The sequence below is a fragment of the Danio rerio genome, chromosome 5, assembly GCF_052040795.2.
Source record: "Danio rerio strain M-AB ecotype USA chromosome 5, GRCz13ab, whole genome shotgun sequence".
Classification (NCBI taxonomy): Eukaryota; Metazoa; Chordata; class Actinopteri; order Cypriniformes; family Danionidae; genus Danio; species Danio rerio.
Window position 1 is genome coordinate 79,172,501 of NC_141025.1, and position 11,519 is coordinate 79,184,019.

At 36.4% G+C, this 11,519-nt stretch overlaps 1 protein-coding gene across 3 annotated transcripts in view; it reads right to left on the minus strand.

Annotated features, from left to right (window-relative positions):
* The window catches only part of brinp1 (BMP/retinoic acid inducible neural specific 1), a 221,099-nt gene extending 214,072 nt beyond the window's left edge, over positions 1-7,027 (minus strand). For 2 of the 3 annotated variants that reach the window (XR_015489894.1, XM_087251056.1), the window contains exon 1: positions 6,710-7,027. The gene's annotated coding sequence lies outside the window, so the exon portion shown is untranslated. 3 annotated transcript variants of the gene reach the window in all.
* Positions 7,028-11,519: the final 4,492 nt, after the last annotated feature.

Below are 11,519 nucleotides of genomic sequence, written 5' to 3' on the forward strand. Positions count from 1 at the left end.
GTAAATTGAACACTAGGGGGCAGCATGACGAGGACGACTGTTGTTCCTTTTCACACTAATGATATTTACAGGACATTTTGAGGGATGCAAGGTCCACATATTCATAAATACCATTATGACGGCTGTTTCAACAGCTTATTTTCAATGAGGTGTTGTTTCATACAGTTGTTTTGAGATATGATTGAACGGTCTCTTGTTCCATTTATTAAAATAGTTTGACAAGCAGGAAATGTTCATGGGCCAATGTCATCACCATACTGAAATGGTCTATACTGCTCAGTGAGCGTCATCTTTCAGATGAGACGTCAAACCGAGGTCCTGACTCTCAGGTGGTTGTTAAAAATTCCAGGATGTCCTTCAAAAAAATAAATAAAAGTAAATAAATAAATGAATAAATAAATAAATACATCATTAAAAAGAATAGGGTTTTAACCCCAACAGCCTGGCCAAATATTTCCACTGGCCTCTGTCCATCATGGCCTCCTAACCATCCCCATATCATAAGTGGCTTCACACTAGTGGTGGAGGAGATTTCCACCCAAAAATTTTTTAAAGAGCTTTAAGAGTCCAGAAAAGTGCCATATAAAAAAAGTATTATTATTTATTATTATTATTATTATTATTATTATTATTGTTGTTGTTGTTGTTGTTGTTGTTGTAATAATAATAATAATAATAATAATAATAATAATAATAATAATAATAAAAATAACAACAACAACAATAATAATAATAATAATAACAACAACAACAACTATTATTATTATTATCATTGTTGCTGTTGTTGTTGTTGTTGTTGTTGTTATTATTATTGTTATTATTAATATCAATATTGTTGTTGTTGTTATAATAATAATAATAATAATAATATTAACAACAACAACAATAATAATAATAATAATTTAATAATAACAGTTGTTGTTGTTGTTGTTGTTGTTATTATTAATAATATTTATTTATTAATTATTAATATTTTTTATTTTAGTGTGCAGAAGCCCCTTCCAAGAGTTTTGCTTCAGGCCCCGTAAGTCTAAGATCAGTTTTGAGTTGCATAATACATCCATATCTGTTCTGAACTAGATAAAAATCACAGACTTGTGTTTACTTAAACACACACACACACACACACACACACACACACACACACACACACACACACACACACACACACTCTGCTGCATGCATGCGAGCGAGGTCATCTTCACGATACTACAGACCTGTACCCTGTAAAACATGCTGGGTCCCACACCATTCCTCCATGTCGTCCCAACGCAAATTAATTCAGTTAAAATAATTGTTTTAGCAAATTTAAGTAGACCGAACATAAAACAATGAAGTAGTGCCAAAACAAAACCTCAGGAGTCGTGTTGTTTCAGCTCATTTTAAATAAGTAGTTTGAACAAGCAGCAAAAAGTCGCATAATAAACCCACAATTGCTCTGAACGACAAAATCCCATACTCGTGTTTCCTCATGAACACACACACACACACACACACACACACACACACGATCTGCTGAATAGAAGTCTAAGATCAGCTCTGAGTTGCATAATAATCCATATTTGTTCTGAACTACTGTATAATCACACTCCTGTTCCATCATAAACGCACACACACACACACACACACACAGACAGATAAACACAGGTGATCTGCTAAATGTTCAGGACACAACAGACCTGCTCAATGAACAAGCATGCGTTGAGGAGTCCAGCGTTCCTGCTCAGAGCTCCAGCTGCACTCTTTCACACACTGAGACAGGGCTCATTATTCCCTCTGCCAAAGCAAAGCTGCCCGTCTGTGGTTGATATTCCTGCCTCGGACGCACAGAAATCAGAAACGGCTCCGGACGCTGCTTTATTTGCAGGATCAGAGCAGGTACTGCATGATGCACCGGTGTGGAGGAGAGAAACACACACACACACACACACCTGTGCTGTTTATAGTGCTGGAACACAAGTGCTGCTCGTTTGTGCTAATTACAGAACATGCATGTGTGGTTTGGTTACTGCAGGAGTGGACAAACGCAGGTTTAATTTACCAGATAATGCACGGTTGATTATCATTATAATGCATACAGCAGCTTATTTTTCAATTGCTTTATTCTGCTTTAAAAAAAAAAAACATTTTAAATCTGTTAAAAAAGGATAGTTCACCCCAAAGTTTAAATTATGAAGTGTTGCTCGTTTGTGCAAATTACACAACAATGCATGTGGGGTTTTTCGTGCAATTTACCAGATAATTCAAACTGGTTGTTCTGAAATTATAATTATTGTTCGTTTTGCCTTTAAAATCGGTTTAAATGGATAGTTCACCCCCATATTAACATTATGAGCTGTCACGTGTGCTGCTCGTTTGTGCTAATTAGACAACAGTGCATGTGTGGTTTAGTGTGCAATTCACCAGATCAGTCCCACTGGTTATTTTGCAGTTGTTTTTAGGATATTTCATGCCAACTTTAAAAGTATGAAGTATGAAGTGCTCACTGCTGATTTACACGAATTAAACAACAATGCATGTGTGGTTTAGTGTGCATTCATTGCTAATGTGAGCCAAAGCATGCTTAATTTAATAGATCATTCAAACTGATACTTTTGTAATTTTGTTTTTATTTATTTAATCATTTATTTATTTATTTATTTATTTATTTATTTGTGTATATATATATATGTATATATATATATATATATATATATATATATATATATATATATATTTATATATATCTTTGTTTATTTATTTATCTATTTCTTTGTTTGTTTGTTTATTTTTATTAATTAATTAATTAATTTATTTATTTATTTATTTATTTATTTATTTGTTTGTTTGTTTGTTTGTTTGTTTGTTTGTTTGTTTGTTTTGTTTGTTTGTTTATATATATATATATATATATATATATATTTATTTATTTATTTATTTATTTATTTATCTATTTCCTGCTTCAAAATATCAGTTTAAAGGGATAGTTCAACCCAAAATTTTAATTATGAAACAACTGCTCATTGGTGCTCATTACACATCATGCATGTGTGGTTTGGTGTGCATTTATTGCATAAGTGAACAAATGCAAGTTTAATTCAGTAGATCAGTGTTTCTCAACTGGTGGGTCACGACCCGAAAGTGGGTCGCGGGAACATTTTTAGTGGGTCGCGGAGTGTTTGGTCAAAAAAACAACCAAATTTTTTACTTATTTTGCTTAAATCGGACTTTTATTTTGAAATGCATGCTCGAAATTTTCATATTTCAAATTTGTAATAGCCAGGTATTTACCTGCACATATAAACATTCAAGCAGAAATCCACTCTAACGCAAGAAGTGGGACGTGTACTGCAACGATGAGCAAATAAAAACGGCATTGCTCCATGCAAACTGCTTATTTTAGTTTTGTTTAGTTTGGCTTTTCTTTAACAGAAGAGGTTTAAAAAGAAAGTTCAAAGAAAGCCTGAAATCATTCACCTAATAAGCATAACTGCTAATGCTAACGGTGCCTCAGTGGCAGTATGCAAGGAGACTACACGCAGCTGTTTGATTGGCTAAGGCCTGCTTCACATGACCAGGCTACAGGTTTTCCAAGTAATGCAGACATTTTCATTTACCACATTGTAAGAAAATCTCTTGACAAATCTCTTGAAATGTCACAAGCGCTGCTCATTTGTGCTAATTAGACGACAATGCATGTGTGGTTTGGTGTGCATTTGATGCAAATGCAAGTCTAATCGGCCAGATAATTCAGACTGGTTGCTTTGCTATAATATCTGCTTTTAAAGCAGGCTTCTAAACATGGAAATCACCAAACTATATGCTAGATAAGTTGGCGGTTCATTCCGCTGTGGCGACCCCGGATTAATAAAGGGACTAAGCCGACAAGAGAATGTAATGTATGATTTGTTCTTAAAGAGACAGCTCAATCAAAATATATAGTCTGATATTTCTCCCTCCTATGTAGGACATTTGTTGATAATCAAATAAAATGCTTTTATTATATATATATATATATATATATATATATATATATATATATATATATATATATATATATATATATATATATATATATAACATTTTTATTTATTTATTGGTCAAGCTATGTAGATTTTCACAAAAATAAATATTCAGATATGAAGTTTACTGCATGAAGTAAGACCATTTCTGCATGCACAAGTGAGTAAAATGTGTTGTCATGATAGCTGGTTATTTTGCAATCAGGTTTTGTTTTTGTCTGTTCCAGTTTCACACCGTCAAAATGAAAATTATTCATTCATTCATTTTTCTTCGGCTTATACCTTTATTCATCTGGTGTCTATTCCAGCATATGGTTTAGACAGTGGATGCCCTTCCAGCAGCAACCTAGTACTGGGAAACACTCATACACACTCATTCCCATACAAACTCATACATTACGGCCAGTTTAGTTGATCAGTTCCCCTATAGCGCATGCGTTTGGACTGTGGGGGAAACCGGAGCACCCAGAGGAAACCCACGCCAATACGGGGAGAACATGCAAACTCCACACAGAAACACCAACTGACCCAGCCGGGACTCAAACCAGTGACCTTCTTGTTGTGGGGACACATCGCTACCCACTGCACCACCACCCACCCGGCTGTCTGTGCATAGTGGAATAATCAGAGAGGGCTAAGTAAAACGCTTTAAGTTGCCTTACAATGTTAAGTTGCATCAACTCAAAAAGTTATTTTTTTTTTTTATTTTAAGTTGAGTCGACTAAAAAACACCTTACATAGATGTAAGCACAGGTAAAACTACCTGCAAGGCATTTCAGCCTCACGTTCCTCCACCAGCGCCATTTAGGCTGGCTGCATGGTCATCAATCAGAAGCCACCCATCGTTGATGTTTCACCCTATTAATCCCAGAACATCTCCAGGTGGTGGAGCAACAGTTGGGACGTCTCCAATTTTAAGTTGTGTCAACTCTAAGTTGCCTTGCAATTTTGAGTTGAATCAACTGAAAAGGCTCTAAGTGCATTCATTCATTTTCTTTTCGGCTTAGTCCCTTTATTAACCAGGGGTCGCCACAGTGGAATGAACCACCAACTATTCCAGCATATGTTTTACACAGCGGATGCCCTTCCAGCTGCAACCCCGCACTGGGAAACACCCATGCACGTGCCAATTTAGTTCATCAATTCCCTTAAAGTGCATGTGGTTGGACTGTGGGGGAAACTGTCGCCACAGTGGAATGAACCGCCAACTTATCCAGCATATGTTTTACATAGCGGATGCCCTACCAGCTGCAACCCATTGGACTCCAAACAGAAACGCCAACTGACCCAGCCGGGACTCCAACCAGTGACCTTGATGTGAGGCGACAGTGCTAACCACTAAACCACTGTGCCAAAATTATTTAATACTTAATTTATCACATAACTTGCTCTTTCCAATAAAAATAGACACAAGTATAAATCGATTTTGCATTATATAAGTGCTGAACTTGCATGCCTGGTGTTAGTATAACAATAATATCAAGTATAACAGCATGTACAATCACAACATACAATGAACTGAAGTAATAAATAAGTAAAAAATAAATAAATAAATAAATAAATAAATAAATAAATAAATAAATAAATAAATAAATAAATAAATAAATAAGTAAATAAATAAGCAAATAACACATTATTGGTAGAGCGAGCACATATAAGATAACCCAAATCATTATCAATAACAAGTTTGCACTGCCCTTGCATGATTCCTCAGTTATGTTTTGCAATTAACGATCCAAAAGAAATCAATTGCAGATAATTGGGACGTGGAAAAATCTAAACTGGGCCACAAAGATCAGCTAAGAGCCTGCGCGCGCGCAGAGGAGCGATCATTACAATTGACGGACATCATAATTTCGCATAATACGACCAGATGAAAAGTGCACATCGACCAGGTTTGATTCAGTGCTCCAGTAATGGGATGCATCCCGGAAAAACTCTTTAGGACTCCGCGCTGCTGCGGCTGCGCCACTCGCTTTGTGTCCATCATAATCACTCAATTACCAAAAGCTTCAAAGTCAAATTTGACATCAAGCGCAAAAGTGCGAGAGCTCCCCCAACAGTTAAGCGTCAGAAACACATGCACACAAGTTCACCTCCGGCTTGGAGGCTCTCTGTGCCCTCCTCAACACGCCGTTCGTGCCACATTTGCCCTTTTTTCAACCAGCTTTTCCGCGTATCCGAGCTTTACGCGTACATTTACGCAAATGCGCATTACATTATTGGGATCCTGCAGGCCAGAATGAACACTGTCATGCATCCCACTGCAGTATGTGTGTATATGCATGCGTGTGTATGTTTATTGACTTTGCAGATGCAGCAGAAAAAATATAAAGGATACATATAAATAAATAAATAAGCAGTGCATCTTCTAGCAGATGCTGAATGGATGCATTGCATCACAATGATTCACATATAGTGATGAGACTTGAGCTCTAATGGGGTATTGACTCAGCAGAGATGCACACACACACACACACACACACAGCACACCAAAATCCCGATCCACCCGCGTGCAAACTTGGCTTTGTGCACGCAACAATGAGCATTGCGTGGACTGAAAACAGATCTGATCACGCGCGCGCGCACACACATACGCACGCGCACAGTAATGTTATGCATCTGCAGTTCGCATCCTTTTAAAATCCATCCAGCATTGAGGGGTGCTCTTGCATGCGCAGATCCAGTAAAGCTGCTTCCACACTCACCTGAATCTGCTTCTCCCGCGTGTCGGGAATCTGCGGCTCCGAGCGGCTCTAAAGTTCTCCGGCTCCCGGGCTCATGCTGCTGTTTTGGGCTCTGGCTGTGGTTTTCGGACGGGTCTTCGGTCCCTCTCATACTCAAGAGGCAGAAATCCTGCGGTTCTGTTCGCCGAGCAGCATCTGAGAAACAATACAAGCCCCGATGGTCAAAAGCGGCGCAGAAATATCCGACAGCAGGTATAGAGAGAGAGAGAGAGGAGATGGAGAGATGAGTCCGAGCTCTGCTGAGAAACGAGGAGGAGGAGAGAAAGAGAGAGAGTCACTTTACTGGATTGTAGAGGAGGGAGATGGCAGACAGAAAGGGGAGGGACTGAAGGAGGAGAGAGAGAGAGAGAGAGAGAGAGAGAGAGAGAGAGAGAGGGCATTTATTATCGATATTTTAACGCATGCATTATGTAATCACTACCTTTTATTAATTATGTAATTATGTATTTTTTATGGCAGATTATTTTAATGTGTGTATGTATTATATAATCATAGCCTATATACTATTTTAATTAGTGTTAATGTAATGTGCAATGCTTAGGCAAGTCCTGCAGCGCTCTTTTGAACTGAACTAAACTGAATTGAGTTGAATTGGGACAGAGAGACGGGATTTTGATAATTATTTTAATGCATGTATAATGTAATGTATAATGCAATCACTATACATAATATATATATGATCACTTGTTCATTATTTTAATTATTTTATTTAATGATTTTTTCTAATTGTTCGGCTTAGTCCCTTTATTAAATTAGAGGTTGCCACAGTGGAATGAACCGCCAACTATTCCAGTATATTTATACACAGCAGATGCCCTTCCAGTTGCAACCCAGCACTGGGAAACACCTATACACAGTCCTTCTGACACACTCTGACATGCACTACAGCCAATGTAGTTAGACTGAGCGCTGTCCGTAGTGCTGAAAACGTTCAGGACTGTAAAACATGCAGCATCTCATTCACGCATTTTACTTTCGGCTTAGCCCCTTTATTAATCAGGGGTCGCCACAGTGGAATGGACCGCCAACTTGTCCAGGTATCATGTCCAGGCATCTGCTGCATAAAACATATGCTGGAACAGTTGTTGGTTCCTTCCACTGTGGTGACCCCTGATTAAGCCGAAAATAAAATGAATGAATGAATGTATTAATGTATAATGTAATCACTATAGTTCATTATTTTAATTACTTGATTATAATTGTTCGGCTTTCAGGAAATTTCAGGAGTGTAAAATATATGCAGAATATCATTAATGCATTTATTAATTTTCTTTTCAGCTTAGTCTCTTTATTAATCAAAGGGTGCCATAGTGGAATGAACCGCCAACTATTCAAGCATATGTTTTACACAGCACATGTCCTTCCAACTGCAACCCTGTGCTGGGAAACACCCATACACATGCCAATTTAGTTGATCAATTCCTCTATAGTGCATGTGTTTGGATTGTCGGAGAAACTGGAGCACCCGGAGGAAACCAACGCCAACACGGAGAGAACATGCAAACTCCACACAAACTGACCCAGCCGGGACTTGAACCAGCAACCTTCTTGCTGTGAGGTCACAGTGCTAGCCACTGAGCCATCATGCACTTGACAAGTCACGCCAATAATGCTCTTTTGAACTGAGCTAAACTGAGTTGAGTTGAACTGAATTGGCAGAGAGAGATTGTTCATTTGCATTCATGCAATTCTCACCTGATCACAATAATGTGAAACAGAAAGGACACGTTTAATAAAATAAATAAAAAATTAAACCAGAAATCCTTGTAAAAATGTGCCGGTTGCATTAGAAATCCATCTGTAAAACAGTGTCATAAAAGTGTGAATAATTTGTGTCATACTAATGGAGTGTGTGTGTGTGTGTGTGTGTGTGTGTGTGTCAGACTGAGCGCTGTCCGTGGTGCTGAAAGCCTTCAGGACTGTAGAACGCATGCAGCACCTCATTCATTCGTTTTCTTTTCGACTTAGTCCCTTTATTAATCAGGGGTCACCACAGTGGAATGAACCGCTAACTTATCCAGCATGTTTTACATAGCGGGTGCCCTTCCAGCTGCAACCCAGTACTGGGAAACACCCATACACACTCATTCACACACACTCGTACACTACGGTCAATTTAGTTAATCAATTCTCCTTTAGTGCATGTGTTTGCACTATGGGGTGAACCAGTGACCTACCTGTGAGGCAACAGTGCTAACCACTGAGCTACCATGTCACCCTGATTCAATGTTTGTTTATTTATTAAAAAATAAAATAAAAAATCCTTGTAAAATTTGCCAGTTGCATTAAAATTCCATCTCTAAAAATGTATCATAAAAGTGTGAATAATTTGTGTCATACTAATGGAGGAGTGTGTGTGTGTGTGTGTGTGTGTGTGCGTGTGTGTGTGTGTGTGTGTGTGTGTGTGTGTGTGTGTGTGTCTGTCCGTGGTTCTGAAAATCTTAAGGACTGTAAAACACATGCGGCATCTCTTTATAGTGAATCAAAAGACAGAACCAACATTAAATTAAATGTCATCAACTGTAATTTTTTTTAATTATTATTTTTTAAATATAGGCATACAAATCTAAAAAAAATGTCAAATTGTTATGCAACTTAGAGCTTTTTAGTTGATGCAACTTTTGCATGGCAATTACAGCCTTTTTAGTCAACTCAACTTAAATTGTAGAGCAACTTAGAGCTTGAGTTGATTTAACTTAAAATTGAAAGACAACTTAGCACTTTTGAGTTGATGCAATTTAAAATTGTAAGGCAACTTCGAGAAGTTTAAATTGACGCAACTTAAAATTGTATGAAAAAAATTTAAACTTACTGAGTTGACGCAACTTAAAATATTAAGGCAAATTAGAGCTTTTTGAGTTGATGCAACTTAAAATTGTAAGACAACTTAGCATTAAGTTGATGCAACTTAAAATGATGTTACACTTTAGAGCTTCTTAGTTGGCTCAACTTAAAATTGTAATGCAACTTAGAGCCTTTTGAGTTGACTTAAAATTTTAAAGCAAATTATAGCTTCTTGAGTGGATTCAACTTAAAATTGTAAGAAAACTCAGAGCCATTTTAGTTGACTCAAATCGAGTCAGGTGCAGTACTTGGGTTAAAGGTTTAGTCAACCCAAACAAGCTGTGCAGCTACTTGAATTAAACTGTTAAGTTGAGGATTTTTTTTTTCAGTGTATTTAAAGTGTATTTTTTTCTGATGCATTTACAACATGCATCTTATTTTAAAGTATTTATCAGCAAATAAATAAATAAACAGACAAAAAAAAAAACATTAAATTCTATATTTCTTTATTTTTCTTTCTTTCATTTTCTTTTGGGTTTAGTTAAAGTACCCACTCATATATGGATGATTCTTAAAGTGTGGACACGTCTACAATAGTGCTTCCAAGATAAACCCAAAATCCCCCTAAAAAACAATAATAACATTAATATAACTCTGATAAATAATGTTTGTCTGTGTTTAGGGAGATTTTGTCTTCAAACTATGTCCTTAAAGACACTACACCTATTTTTGACCATAAATAAAAAGCAAATACATTACAGTCAGTCTACGGCCATCAACTACAACATGCCACAGATGTTTGGCGTCAATCTTATTATTTATCTAACAGTATCATCCAATATCCCATATGGACCGTGAGTCAGTCTGATTAAATTAAAACCTCGAATTACAAATTAAATTAAACAAATAAAAACTCTGCAATAATCAATTACAGGCTAAATGGAGCTTCAGAGTGAGGACCTGTAAGCATTTTACCTCCAAGAAGCATTTGAAGGAAGTGAAAGAGGGAAAATGAGTAATCCTTCTCCTCTCCTGAATGCAGTAATCAGTGTTTCAGATGAAATGAGATTTGGGGATTGGTGAAGATTCAGTGCTGATCTGAGCTGGAAGTGATTATCGCCTGAAGAACAATGGAAATAGACTGAGATCGTCACTGGATTGAACTCAACTGAGCATGAACTGAACTGAAGACTCAAGAGCTGCTTTCAGATATGAGGACATTATATTAAGAAAAAGGAAGAGGCGAGCTCAGAGTGACTGCCATATCACTATAGAGCAGCTTGTTTTATTAGCATTATTATTATTATAAGTATCAATTCATGTTTATTTTAAATTTCTTCTTTTCTTCCTTTTCAATTTTCTTTCAGTTTTTTCTTTCTGTTTGCTGAATTTATTTCATTCATTTTTTCTTTCTTTCTGGCTTATTTTTTTCTTTTAGTCTTCCTTTATTTCTGTCTTTTCTCTTTTTTAATTTGACCTTTTTTCTTTCTTTCTGTTTTCCTTTTGCTCCTTCATTTTTTTTTCGTTCTTTCTGTCTTCTATCCTTGTTTCATTTTAAGATTGTACGGCAACTTAGAGCCTTTTCAGTTGATGCAACTTAAAATTGTAAGAGAACTAGAAAATGTTAGACAACTTCGGCTTTTTGAGCTGACTCAACTTAAAATTGTAAACTTTGTTTTATTTTTTTCCTTCTTTCATTTTTTCTTCCTTTCTTTTTACCTTCTTTCTTTGTTTTTCGCCTTATTTCTTTCTTCTTTTCTTACCTTTTTATATATTTTTAAATTCTGCCTTCTTTCTTTTCTTTTCTTTCTTTGTGTCTGCATTATTTCTTTCCTTCATTTCTGTCTTTTCTTACTTTCTTTTTTCTTATATTATTGTTTTCCTTTTTTTATTTATTAACATCTTTCCTTTTTCTGCCTTATTTCTCTTTCCTTTTTACAGGTTTGTTTTTACTTTTTTCTTACTTGTATTTCTTTCTACCTTCTTT